The sequence below is a fragment of the Poecilia formosa genome, unplaced genomic scaffold, assembly GCF_000485575.1.
Source record: "Poecilia formosa unplaced genomic scaffold, Poecilia_formosa-5.1.2 Scaffold397, whole genome shotgun sequence".
Taxonomy (NCBI): domain Eukaryota; kingdom Metazoa; phylum Chordata; class Actinopteri; order Cyprinodontiformes; family Poeciliidae; genus Poecilia; species Poecilia formosa.
In genome coordinates, this window is record NW_006800336.1 from 20,386 (window position 1) to 35,179 (window position 14,794).

Sequence of the window (14,794 nt, forward strand, 5' to 3'; positions counted from 1 at the left end):
TAGAAGGTTAAGTTTCTTATACTTTGTTTTGCTGTGGTTGTAGACTTGGCAGTAGAAAATTGATGATATAAGAATAACACCTTTATATCCCTTTTATCAGGTTACACTTGTGGGAAAACCCTGTGGATCACATGGTGGGACTTCTGCTCCAAACTGCTCACTACAGTTTACCACTGCCTCTGTCATCCACCAGTTCACTGCAGACTGGCACCTGCCAAGGATCCTACATGGATGTCTTCTTAAGTTGTAAACCCTGAGTACATAATGTTGAAATAAAATTGATATGCTTTTGTAAATACATTTTCTTGATCAATGACTTAAATTGTTAACTGTGGTAATTATGTTTGTGTAATGTCGTAACCATGTAGTGTTTAATATAATTATTAAATAGATGTTTTAAAGAAACAGCCACAAACCTTATGCCTTTGGTCCACAATAGCAGCTTTAATTTGAGCATTTCCTCTCCTCCACATACTTTGTTGCCAGATGTGTAAAATTTACAAAAAGAAGCAATTTAAATGTAAAAGTTGCACATATGTAGATTACTCAAGAGAAGCAATTTACAATAGTTTTTACAGAACTCTACACAACATCAATTCATTTATTAATAGATACATATTAATTACAGAATAGATACACAAAGATTTCATTTCTAACAGCTGCTTGCAGTAGTGAGTGTTCATCCAAGAAGTGTGACTTGAAGGAGCAGGGAGGCTCTGTACTGGTTTCTCCTTTTAAATCAAGAGGCCCATGATAGTTTGACTAGGCAGCAGATGTCCCACAGCTGATTGACTGAACCTGCCATGGACAGAGGAACAAGACCATCCCAGATATGGTAGGTTGTTAGGTCGGCTACTGCTGAGAAAGATGGACAACAAAACAAATGGAGAAATTATGAATCACATCAGAATGTGTAAATTATTTGGCAGATGGTGCTTAAATCAATATTTAAAATGCTTTTCTAAACAACAGTGTTGGAAGATGTCAGTGATTTTAGTGAAACTTTTAACAACACAGCACTGAAAGGCACTGTGGCTAAAGCTACTGCTAGCTGGTTTACTCTCCGATCGGAGGCTGGTTCCTTTAAACACAGTTGGAGAATGGTGAATTAACAATGAGTAATAACAGCTATTTAACACTTAAGTGCTGTTATTATTAACCTTACCTTTTATTATATCCTTAAGATAATGAGTATCCAATTATTAATCAGATCCTTTAATATGGACAAAAACATTAAAGGTTCTCAAGTAAAAGGCATGGCAGTTTTAGCTAATGTTGGACCCATTAGCCAATGCTAACATTAGCATATTAGCCTGCAAGGAGTTTTATGCATCATCTTTTACAAGAAAAATAAACCTGTAATCATATATACGAGTAGTAAAGGCATACATGACATATGAAAACATACTGAAGAGGAATAACTCACCTTTAAATAAGTTCTGTTTCTTCTAATGTGAAAGTCCACAAACATTCTGGAAGCTTCCCGCACTTTACTGCGCATGCACAATGCTGAGCTGAAGCATTTGCTCCAGTAACAAAAATATTCAAATCCAGTTTACTCAAAATAACTTAGTCTTGTACCTTTCTCAGGCCAAACATGCACATTACTCACCAGTGACTTGCTGTGAGGTTCATAGCTGGTGAGGCACCGACTTAATTAAAATCGGATTTGCAAATCTAGACCCCCTGCATGTTATTGTTTACTTAAGGAAATTCCGCGCATGCGTACAATCCTGGAGCGCAAAAAGACTATTCTTTAACATGTGATGCTTAGCCGCGCCGCCGCCGCAGAATAATTCCGTTATCTCAATCAAACTTAGACATGTAGATATTATTAATTTCGTGCTGTGCTTAACAGCAAAGGGAGAAACCGTTAAAGTACAACTCAAAACCACGTCATTCTCGCTCTCTGCATCAGCACAGCTCCTGTATGGCTAGCTCGCTGTTACTGTCTCTTACTCTGCAGTTGTGGAGTCACATTGTCTGGGATCATGAGCGCCCCCAGCGATGAGGCAGGAGAACTGCCTGCCTCACCTCGAATCTGTTCTCTGCCGTTTCTGATCGCTCCTCAGCACACGAAACACGTTACACACACAGTTGGTGACAATAAAAACACATTACATTAAATACATAAGCTAAATTATGGAAAATCAGTTCATACATTAAATGTTTTAACCATTTTATTGGCGACATACAGACAAGAGGAACATGCTCTCATAGAATGGCAACCGGTGCAGTTAGTGAGAGGTTGTGCAATCCCAGGTGAGGGATTGTCTCACCGGCTTCGCTTCTGAGCATTTGAATGGGAAAATGCGAAAATTCAGCGATTTTGAAGAAAAAAATCATCAGATTTGGTTAACCGCATGTCACTGTTACTCACATTATTTGAGTTGAATTAACAATTTAGTGAGATTTAAGTAAAGCATACAAACCTAATTTAAGTAAGAATAGGTATTGCCTTTTAGAGTGCACTAATCACTTTTAGAACACTTCATGTTTCATCTTTCAGTTGCCTCTGAATGCTGCTTTGTGAGGCAGCAGACAGGCTAAAATCTACCATGTGCTTGCAGATTCTCCCTTTTAACTCAACTGAAAAGTCAATGAGAATTACATTGTTTTGAAAAGCTCAGGCTCCAGGAAGATAAATGACGAGCAAATTGGGCCGTTTCAGTTGGACTTTGTTCTGGATGTTCTGAGCGTCTCAATGCTCTTCACCGTCCTCACTAAAACTGCATCTCATCAGTTTAGTGAGCCTGAGAGGCCCTGCAGGTCAGACAGAACCCTGCTCAGTCAAGTCTTACAGGCTTATGCATGACTCTGTCTCATGCAGACTGGATTACTGTCGAGCACTTTCCCTGGCCGCTCTCACAAATCAATAGCAGACTTGTGCCTGTTCAAAAGCATAGGCCTACATCTGTTGTAGAATTAAGAAAAGTAAAGATATCCTTCCTGTCTGAGTGTCCTTTTGCTAAATCTCATTTTAAAATTGAATGAGTCATACTAGTCTGGTTCCTGACTGCCTCTTGGACCTTGATTGAAAGCTCGAAAGGGTCTCTAGTGCTTATTTTTCTTTTCTATAGTATAAATTCAAACATTGAACGATTTTAAAAATAGCTCAACTACAGCAACAAACCCGCCTATTCCTAACTGTTTAGCTGGAACATTGGCTCTGCATAACTTCAAGAGATGTTTTAAAAATGTATGAATAAATTCTCTAACAATTCAAGGAAAAAAGAACAACAAAAGTAATTTAAATTATTTATTATCCTCAGTGGGCATATTTATTTGTTCTGGAAAATGAAGATTTTGGTAAAAATTGTCCTTTTATAAATAAAAAGGCTGTAAAGTTAACACAAATGAGTTAAAACACAAAAATAGTGTTTTTTATTGTGTTCTTTAAGTTTTATTTATCAAATAAAAAAAGTTGTGTAACCAGGAATCTGTAATCATGTTGATTTCATTTATTTTTGCCGTTTCCTGAAGCAATAAAGTAAATAAACCGACATCTACATGTTCATCAATTCACAAATAAACAGAGCATGTGTTTAATATGGTTCATGGTTCGGTGAACAATGGGCTCCACCAACACAACCTCCCTGACCACACACACATGAGACAACCATTCCAGGAAACCCAAGTGATGAGCTAAATAATTCATCAGCAAGCCTCCCAGCTGTCTGTGAGGTTTTTCTGTTTGCCTCTGTGTCTGACTCCTACTTTGTTTGTAAGCCTTTACTAAATTTCCCCCCGCTGCTTTAGTTTCTCTTCTACTGCAAGAAAAGAAATTGCTTTGCAGTAACAGTGGAAAAAAGGCTCACCCTACACAATGCAGTTGTGCCTACTGGGACGGTTTGGTCCAATGACTGGGAAGGTTTCTGTGGTTTTTAGTCAACTTAATGCCAATAAAAAATAAACATGTATTTGTAAGTGATCAACTGTAAAAGCATATTTGTAATACCAATAATTTCTCCCTTCACTCTCCTCTGAAAGCCAAACCCTGCCTCAGGCAAATTTAGAAAAATTCTGGCATAGTGAGCGGAGTAAAGACACACAGTGAGGGGATGAGTAGGGGGAGAGAGGGGCTGTGATCAGGATCAAAGAACCACTGTGGTCAACTTATCCACTTTGTCGCTATATTTATCAATTTCTCAAATTCCTCTGGTGACTTTTTTCAGAACAACTAGTGATAAACCCAGCGACTGTTTTTCCGTGTTGTTGAAGACTTTTATGGTGACAACGCTCTGCAGAGTCAGCAGGGAGAGCAACCATTAGCTTCTCTCACTTCCTCAGCACTGCAGCCAGTCATCCATTCAACACCAAACCTTTACCAGTAGTCAGAGCAGAGCAGACCCATTATACTCCCTGTCCACATTGCAAATATATCACACATTTATAAAGCTATTGATCTTAATGCTATTTCAATGCTTGCCAGTTGCCATAGCAGCGCTCGCTATTCCATCGCCTGATTCGCCACCAGGCGTGCCGGAAGGAGCACTGTGCTTTCATTCCCTTAAGTGAAGAAGTTGTACCAAGCCATACCTCTCCAACTAATAGACTAATTCTACTGCCTAAAAGCAATTTGACAAAAGAGATCAGTAATGAGACATTTTTAGGCCAAATAATGCTGAGTTAAAAGAATTGCACAAAAAATATCAAAATGTGCACAGAAACATAAAGATAATGCCTAAATCAGTGTTTTTCAACCACTGTGCCGTGGGTGATCGTCAGGTGTGCCGTGGAAATTATCCCATTTCACCTACAGTACCGTATTTTCCTGACTATAAACTGCTACTTTTTTCCTAAGCTTTGAACCATGCGGCCCGGTGCAGCTTTTCTGTGGATTTTTCTTCAACCACCAGGGGGTGCTTTAGCAGGAAGTGAATCATTGGAAGTCAAACTTGTAAATCAAAGAAGAACGCGCTAATTTTAACTTAGAACAACCACATGCTAGCAGCAGGCACGACAGAGAAATGTTTTCAAACTCATATGATGCAGCTTTTAAGTTGAGGGCTGTCGATCTGGCAGTACAGGAGGGAAATAAAGCTGCTGCACGTAAACTTGGCGTGAATGAAACCACGGTTCGGCTTTGGAGATGGAGGGCTGCGTCTTTAATATATCCAGCAGATTTCTTAGGACGCAGCCCTCTGCTGGGTCCTTGTGGAAAACCGAGAGCAGCTTCTAGTTTTTTGTTTTGTTTTTTCAAAAGAAATTTGAAAGTGCTGCTTATAATATGGTGCGCTCTATAGTCCGAAAAATACGGTAATTGGTCTTAAAATATTTTTTGAAAATGAATTAATTGTCTGCAAATAACGCCATCTTCGAGTGTCTGTTGTAGTAGTGACTAGCGGCGTAATCATGTAATTTTCTTACCACTAGATGGCAGTAGGTACAGAGCATTTTACAGTAACAAGTGAATTAGAGACGCATGAATGTAACTGGTAGCGGTGAGAGCATCATATCTAGCAAGACTGTGACGACAGTGATGGAAAAGACAGTGAAGCTCAGCAGTAGTTGGAAAGAACATGGGTCCATTTCCCACAACATGTCTGTGTGAAGTGAGCTTCTCAAGCCTGGATACTATAAAAACTGAAACCAGAGACAGACTGAGAGCTGTTGAGGAAGAGCTTTGTCTTTCTTCAATTTCTGCCAGGAAATCAGCTGTTTTCATCCAAACATGCACAGGTTTCACACTAGATGGGTAAAATATACAGATATTGACATTTTGTACATGCAAATCTTCATATTGTAACAGTGAATATGAAATGAAATCTTTCCCAAATTTTATTGCTTCTTTCAGAATAAGAATTATTTTCTATATTCCGGCTATAAGAATGCTTGTGGATTAGTTTGTAAAACACTGAAGTTTTCTACAACTTCTTTAAATTTAACACCACAGTGTTGTGGCCCTGTTCAGGTGTTCAGGTGTATTTTTGAAGTGGACATGTTGCGTGCAATTTGAAATAAATGTAAAATATGATAAACATTTTTTGTGTTTATTTAATTCCTATTCAATGCACTTTGATAAGAATGACTATATATGTAATATAGGCGGCCTTTATTTACATTGTTGGTTGGTGGTGCGTCTCGTGATTTTTTTTCAATTAAAACAATGTACCTTTGCTCAAAAAAGATTGAAAAACACTGGCCTAAATAACCCATTTAAACAGGTTATCAGCAACAAAGTTGATCAAGTAAGCTGTTTTTAACTGGTAAAATACTAAAGTGCTGGGTGATACTTTGTCAGTCCTGTAAGTATAAAAAGTATAGGATTTAGATCAGAAAGCCCATGTAGGATGGTCCAAGATTTATTCTGCCAGAGATCGTACTGAGACAGGCTTTGTGAACTGCAGTCTTGTTCTTCTTTAACACCAACTCATCAATCACTGACAAGGGGCTTCAATCAAGAAGGATGTCTGCTGCATCTCCTCATAGCTGCCCACAGTTTGTCTCCACTCAACCCAAAGCTCCATTCCACTGAAGGAAAATGTTCCCATGATTACGATGGCGCATCATCTCTGGCACTGCTTAAACAACATCTCCAGTAGGACCTTCCTGTCATGGCAGTAAAAAAGGAAGACATGAGGACTATCCAGATCTGGTTTTTTTCCTGTCCTTAAACAAAAGTTGCTTCCACCCACCTGTGTCTCATGAAAAACAGTGTGAGGAAAACTGGGCTTTAAAGATGTTTTTTTCTTTAAGTTCTTCTTGCATCAAGAGGATCTTAATTAAGGTAGACAAGGTTTGGCGAGTGTTCCTGTGAATGAGGAACACTTCCTTACTGTGTTCCTCATTCACAGTAAAGGAACATTGAAAGAGGTCTTATTTGTACATATGAGCAATCCTGTCACATTCAGGACAGGATTGTCTTGTAACCATACCTGGGAGAGTTATGACAGAAAACTCAAGAATAATCAGGATTATGTGCATACTTTTTAAGGCTGTGTTCATAAGTCATTGATCAACTGATTGACAGCCTGTTGTGTTTAAAAGTAGTTTTCCAATTTGACTGTCTCCTTTATTTTACACTTGCTCTTGTTTCTTCTAGTTGTATTTTGAACCTCTACTTAAATCATGGTGGGGATTAACCATTAGAAAGCGCTAATTATTGTAACCTTTTGGATAATCTTTAGATTTTGTTTGTACACAATGTGCAGGTTGAGCATTCCCAAACTGCATTAAACATGCTCTAATCTTCTGTGGTGAGATCCTGGTGGTTCCTAATCAGCATATCTGGGTCCTGGGTCTGTGTGAAAGTGCCTGATTGCAGTAGTGGCAGTTTATGAACGAAGTGGTGCAACCACACTGGCATGACCAGACTGAAGAATTTAAAAGGAGGGTTGCAATCTTATTATGCTCAGACCTGTTTAGCCATTTCACACTGCTATGGCTCTGCTTCAACCAAATAATGTCACCAAACAACTGAAATTGTAATCAGTACCACAATCACCACATAATCATATGTAACCATAATTACTTCCCTTGTAATGGTTACATGTAGAGATTGGCATGATTCAGGCACCTAACCATACCAAAAAACTGATTGCTAGAAAACTAGCAGAAGTTGTAAATTTTTCAGAACAAAACGGGAGCAGCAGCTTTTAGGATTTGTAGCAGGATTACAGCTTCACTCAAAAATGAAATAAAATAAAATAAACAATTGTAGCTGTTTTTTATATTCCATTTCTTACCAGTAGTGTTAGGAGAAATGACATGAACATTTATTTTGTTCTTTGTCTGCTCTCATGTTAATTATTGTATTTTCTAAATTTACTTTGTGTTCTGGCATTCTGGATTTGTAGCTTTAATCCAGATTGTCCTGCGTTAACTGAAAGCAGTACATTTTCATTTGACGTCTCACATCCAGAAACTTTGTAGTTGACGGCCATGTTGGTAGGCAGAATCACTTTAGACACGACTGAGGAAGTTTGACTATCAAGAAATATTTTTTTAGTTTGAGTTTTTTCAAAGCTCACAATGGTTATTTCCTGTTGACCCAGGTCAGAGTTTAAAACACAGTTAACCTGATACTGACTGAATGTATGCAAACTTTTGAATTCAAAGAAAGTTACAAAAAATCTCTAAAAATGTTCTCTTTTCTGGCATGATGTGATTTAATTTCAGTGAGAAAAAAAAAATTGTCTTTTTTTTCAGTGTATGTAAACATCTGGTTTCAAGTGCATTCTTGGAAAATGAGAACTCAAAGGTGAGGATGTTCAAACACATAAACCTCATCCAAACACCAGCTTTTAGTTGCAAATGTCTCAGTGGCTCAGCACTCAAATTTTGAGAGATATTTGAAGTAACTAAAACTAAGAATTATTAATAATTGTTAATAATAATTAACAATTAATAATTGTTAATACCGGTACTCACATTTATAAGTCAAAACAATGTTTGTCTATATAGCATCAAATCAAAATTCTGATTTGAGAATGTTTTGCAGTATGCAAATCCTGTTTTTTTACCTCTATGTTTTAGTTTATCAGGATTATAAATTAATAAATTCATACCTTATTTGACCTATTTCTAATACTGTACTTAAAAGCTCAGTGGTAAACTGGTTTCTAAGAATGATTATCAGATTTTATGCTTTGAAATATTTGAACGAAGATTTTGATTTGTGGACAGTAGATTTCAGTTTGTCCTGGTCATCTGTACAGACCAGGAAGCGCTCAGCCTGCCTGAGTGAATGATAAAATCTATCTCGTTTATTTGTTCTTTTAGTATTTAATAAATGTCAGACAATTAGGCCAACAATTAATTGTTTGTTGACTTTGCTGCCACCAGAGAACAATGCTTCACATTCTTCCTTAGGATACAAAAGGTATTTGTAAAAGACACAACTTGGCCAAGCAAAACACTGGTTGTTACACAGCACATGCAGAAAAAAGAAACCTTCACTCAGCATTAAGTTTATTCTACACACACCATTAACTGTACACTGGTGAAATCATGTCTGAACTGTTGTAATTAAAAAGGTATCCTGAAGCGCATCATGGTTCCAAGCTCTAAGGTATTCTGCCTGATACCGCCTTCATGTCTGCATCCAATGCTGTCCTGGCCCGACAGACAATAATACATAACAGCACAATCAGCCCTTCTGAAGCCACGGCTTCTGACTGCATCATGGATCAGCTAAACACCAGTAGATCCTGCCATGGTATAACATCTGCACCACTGGTTCCATGTATATTTATACAATGGTGTACATTGACAAAATATTTGTGGAAACACAGCTGCAGCGACACAGAACTCTCATTTTCATGATGTATACCACATGGACCTGATTTTTCTTGGTGTTTGTCTTGGTCTCACATTGTTTTGACTCGGTCTCAGTCTTGGTCTCATTTGATAAGCTGGGTCGGTTTGAGAGTCTCTAGTTTTTTGTGAAAATTATGAAAACTTAATTCACCGTTGACTAATCTGAAATAAACAATATACTAATTAATTATTTAACTAATTAAATGTGAATATCTTTGACAACTAAATCAGACAACCGTTGCTTTAAATCACTATCCTATCTGGGGAAAAGAAGACAAGAGTCATACAGATTTGGGACTTTATGCCACATATAGACCCTAATGTAATAAACAGTATATCTTCTTGAAGTATTTTTGAGGATGATGCATACACTGACTTTCCCAGCCTTTCCTTTCTCCCATGTCTAATAAATTAAGGAATCAAGAGGGTTATGGAAGTCAGATGCGAAAGTGCATTAGATTTGATTATTGCCTTTGCCTCGGATGCCGCAATATTGCTTTGGGATCCCCAGAGAAAGGCCTCTCTTCACCAAACTTGCTGAAAGTGGGAGGCTGGGTGGAAACTTAGGTAGCTGATAAGGGAAAGGTGAAAGTAAAGACAGCGAGGTACAGGAACCTTACAGGAGTTCATTCTTAATAAGAGAGCAAGAGTTGGTGAGAGAGATGGTAGTGGAGTGACTCACAGAAAGAATAGGAAGTTATGAGAAGGAAGAATCAGTAAATATCTGTAAAAAATATATATTTATGATACTTAGAATAACTAGAATGGTATTTGTGTCTAAGGGGAAATATAGTAGCAGATATTTCTCATTTGAAGTGCATCATCACTGAGAGTTTGAAAAACAGCTCTGAATAAATCAAAATCGATTATAATATGATGTTCAGGAGTAGCAGGCTATTTGTCATGTTAGTAAGTGAAGTCAATGCACACCAGAGGAGGCTCTCTCACACACAGAGAGGATATGTCTGAGGAGGAGCTGGAAGTCTACTTAACTCTGTCTCAATTGATTTTTGTCAGTGATCCTCTTTATCATACCGGTAAGCAGTGCCACTGTATACTGCAAGCCTTATCAATACTATGTCACTTACAGAGAGCTGAGAATGCACAGAAAGTATCCAGAAACCATATTTCCACAAAGAATGATCAAAATTATAATAAACCATGTATTGTATATTGAGTTGTGTTCATAATCCTAAACTGAGTCTGAATTTGTTTTTCCAGTTTGTAGAAATCTCTCCATTTGTTCCTCAACTACCTTTGATTCAATCATTTAATAACACTGTTGATTACTACCACGCCATAGGTTTTCTTATTATTTATTCTGTACAACACATTAACACAATTGTATTTTGTTACTGGATGGTGAGATGAAAGCATACATATCACGTATATTCATATACTCAAATTACAGTATTTTCCGCACTATAAGGCGCACCTAAAAACCTTCAATTTCCTCAAAAGCCCACAGTGCGCCTTATAATCCGGTGTGCCTTATATATGGACCAATATTGAGCCACAACAGGTCTGGCAACTACGGTAAGCAGCCGCCGGCTTCATTTTCCCCGTAGAAGAAGAAGCACGCGGTGCATGCTGGGATAGTTGTCAGAATGCTGGTTTGTTAATAAAGTTTGACTGACCGATCTACCTACCAACCGTCTAGAATAAGGTCGTCTCCATGAACATGCTGTGCGCGAACGGAGAAGGGTGACCATCATCCGGCCACGCCCCGGTCCAGTCGGAAGGCTCTCCTCGCCGACCGGAGTCGGACTGTTTTGCTGACATTCCGTTTAGTGCAGCTCCATCTAGTGGATGCATAACGTAACTCCAGCCTCTACTGTAGCGTCTATTCTATGTGCCTTATAATGCGGTGCGCCTTATATATGAAAAGAGTTTTAAAATAGGCCATTCGTTGAAGGTGCGCCTTATAGTGCGGAAAATACGGTAAGTAGATTTTAATATATGTACCGATAAGTCCCATTTGTCACATTAAAAATACAAGAAATAACAACCTTTAAGCAGGTATTAAAAATACTTTTCTTTAAACACACATTTCTGCATTAAAATATTTTTTATTGGTCTGATGGAATATTCTAATTTTAAATGTCATGTTTCCATTAGCTGTTAATGGTAAATCATCATAATTAACAGAAATAAAGTCTTTCAAATATCCATCTGTGCATATTTAATCTATATGATGCATTTCACTTAGTGGTAAAGTTCCTAAAGTTAATGGGCTTTTCAATAATATTTTAATTTATTGAATGGGTCTGTATTTTTCTAATCATAAGTAAGTGGTGGATGGAGCAAAATGTGAAAGTTGGAGAAGGGAAATGATTGAGGTTGATGAACATTGTTTTGGACATGTGCTGAAGTGGTGGCGGTTTTCTCCCTGGGTGAATCTTAGGCAATTGGCAAAATGTGATGTATACAGATTTTCTCAGTTGTTGACTGTGTGGTGTTTCCTATGACTTTGTATTCCTGTGTTTTATGATGTAAAGAACTTTCAACTACCCTGTTGCTGAAATGTGCTATACAAATAAATTTGATTAACTGATAGATCATCATGCATTTGAGTCATAAAACAAGGAAGTTCATCTGGCCGGTATGTCGCCTTGGAGACAGAACCACCTGGATCTTAACCCAGAGAAGATATTAAGGTGGACCTCCGGAGAGTACCCTCGCACTCCCTACCCTAAACATCCTCAACAACACCAGGTCTACTCTGGAATACTATAGGCTTCTTTTCCACTAGACAGCCTCTAACAGTACGGTTGCTGTCCACCTAGGTGTGGATCACGTAGTTAGCTTTTTCATTTCTACGGTCTGTTCTTTGTTGCTGTGGGTGGGCCGTGAGCGCAGCAGCTGGGTTCAATTCTCTGCTGATATTTGCAGCAACATTCAGCAAAGCAGAATTTCAAGGTTGTAATTCTGGACTCAAATAAATCCAGATATTAATTTTGTCTAATAGAAATCCACTACTGGCCCAAACATAATGATAAAGTCTCAGGTCAGTTGATTATTTTCTTGTACATGTTAATATAATTACATTCTGGCACTTTATTTTCTTAATGTTCAACCTTTTGGATTTATGTAATGCTGTCAAAAGACGTAAACCAATAGCCATCCCTGAACTTTTTTAATCCAAAGGAAAAACAAAAGTCACATTTCCAGGGGCCTCATGTATAAACCGTGCGTACGCACAAAAAAATATGCGGCGCCATATTTTGCACACAAGTCGGCATGTATAAAATCGAATGTGGTGTGAAAGTTTGCATAAATACACACAAACATTTGACCTGCTGTGAGAATGTGCAGCAGTCACACAAACTTTTTCTGTGGACAATAAACTACAAAGCGTCAAAACTCACCTAAATACACTGAAACCTGACTCCATTCAGTTATGTAGACCAAGAAGCATCAAACATCAAGCACCTGCGAGGTAATTTCATTCTCATTAAAAAAAGAAAACATGGTTGGATCAGCAGATTAACTCCAAACAAGTTTGATTATTTTAAGGTGATCAAGGTGTGTAGACAATCACATTAATACAAGTAGCTGTGTAAAGGTGAGCCTCAAAATTGTGGCGCTCTTTGGCTCTAATGGAGAACATCGCCAACGGAAGGATTCAGAGGGAGTGTGTCTTCAGAGATCATATTGATCTGCTGGGAAATGTTGATGTTTTATTAGCATTAAATTGCTCAGACTGATCATCGTGGATCTCTGAGCAAAACCTAAAGAAGGTACTGGTCCAGCTGCCGTCATCTTCAGTCCAGCCACCCACTTTGTGAATGGGCCTTATGGACATAAAGCGTCTTTATTCTGTAAATGTACAACTTATGCACATGATTTCTCTACTTAGAATAAATGTCCACATTCCCACTCAAATGACTCTCTGACTCTCTGTCTGTCTTTAAATCCCGGCTGAAAGCTCTGCTGTTCTAACAGGCATTTGCACAATTTCTTTATTTTTGTGAGGATTTGAGTTTTCTGTGTGTTTGTTTCCTTGTCCAGTGAGTCTCCCCCTTGATTGTTCCCAGCTGTGTCTAGTTCCCTGTGATTACCTCCTGTGTATTTTAGTCCACCTGTTGTCCTTGCCTCTTGTCGGGTCCTTGCCTATTGTTGTTTGTATTAGGTCAGTCGTCTTAGTTGAACTGTTAAGTCCTGCGTTGGCTAGCTCGCGTTTATGCAGTTTGTTTCTGTTCCCCTAGCCTTCTGCTCTGCCGTGCTGCCAGTCTCCTGAACTGTGTTCAAGCCATTATTCTTCATTAAATCTTAATTTATCTTCTACAGCCTGGGTCTGCCTGCATCCTCCCTCACCAACATCCACCCACAAATCATGATAATTTTTATTTTTAATTTGGAATTTTTTCTTTAAAATGTATTTTTATTTTTGTGTGGTGACCTTATGTGCCCTGAAAGCACATTTTAAATAAATATATTTATTATATATAATTATTAATATTGTAAATACTTGTACTGCTACAAACACGGACCGTTGCCATGGTTTTCGCTTCACGTGGTGGCAGACTTCCAGGTATTTATACTAATTTACATATGTATTTATGGGTGGCGACAGGGCGGACCAGCAGCTGCATTCTATTTCCCGCAAATTGGGATGTATACAGGAAAGGTGCGCAGTTATGTGTGTGCACATGGCTTTATACATCCGGATTTTTTTGTGTGCACTTTTCTAAATTTGTCCATATGCCAAGTTTTAGTGTTATATAGTTTTGGGGCCTCATGTATAAAAGAGTGCACAGTTTTCACACTAAAATTTGGCATTGCACAGTATTGAACCGATACAGGACGCGATTTGATCCGTATTTCTATAAATGTCCGATAGACACGCCTATCACACACATATCAACACTAAGTGTAACAATAACGACCAAAATAAAACACAGGAAATATTAAGGTCAGCTAAATTGTCATGGCGAGAGCTACACAGGACCCCAGAACGCTACGGACCGAAGCTGTTGTCACGGTTGCCTAGAGACGGACACTACGCAGTCGCGGTGAGCTGCTGTCAACCCGCGAGGGTGTAGGAACAAGTTTATCATTGGGGGGGACACATATTGGAAATCTGAAAGATCCGTAAATAGCTTGAGCAAAAATGTCAAACAATGGTGTCATCAACGCATTACTCTAATCCACTTGTGTCAAACTCAAGGCCCACGGGCCACATGTGGCCCACCATGTCATTTTATGTGGCACCCTCAGGTTTTTATAGGCCCATGATTGACTTAAAATAGGTTTTGAGCACGAATTGACTACAAACTACATCTCCGCATTTTATGCGGTTTAGTTAATATTCACCGTGAATCCAGATCCCATCACAAATTAAACAGATAAATGCATCTACATTTTTCTCCGTAGTGACAAAAACCACTGACTGTGGCCCCAATAACTTATAATAAATTAAATTAAGCGACTTCACTTAAATTACCAGAACTTCACCCGCTGGGGTCTGAAAAAATTCCTCCTGGTTCCCATCTGCAGAAAAATCTGCGCTAATTCATCAGTGAGTTGGATC

General features: G+C 38.4%; 1 long non-coding RNA gene across 1 annotated transcript in view; it reads left to right on the forward strand.

Moving 5' to 3' along the window:
* LOC107833493 (uncharacterized) overlaps nt 1–14,245 on the forward strand; it is a 16,200-nt gene extending 1,955 nt beyond the window's left edge. The window contains exons 2-3 of the long non-coding RNA XR_001659239.1: nt 392–393; nt 14,235–14,245. This is a non-coding gene — a long non-coding RNA (uncharacterized LOC107833493). The remainder of the gene's footprint in view (nt 1–391; nt 394–14,234) is intronic.
* Nucleotides 14,246–14,794: the final 549 nt, after the last annotated feature.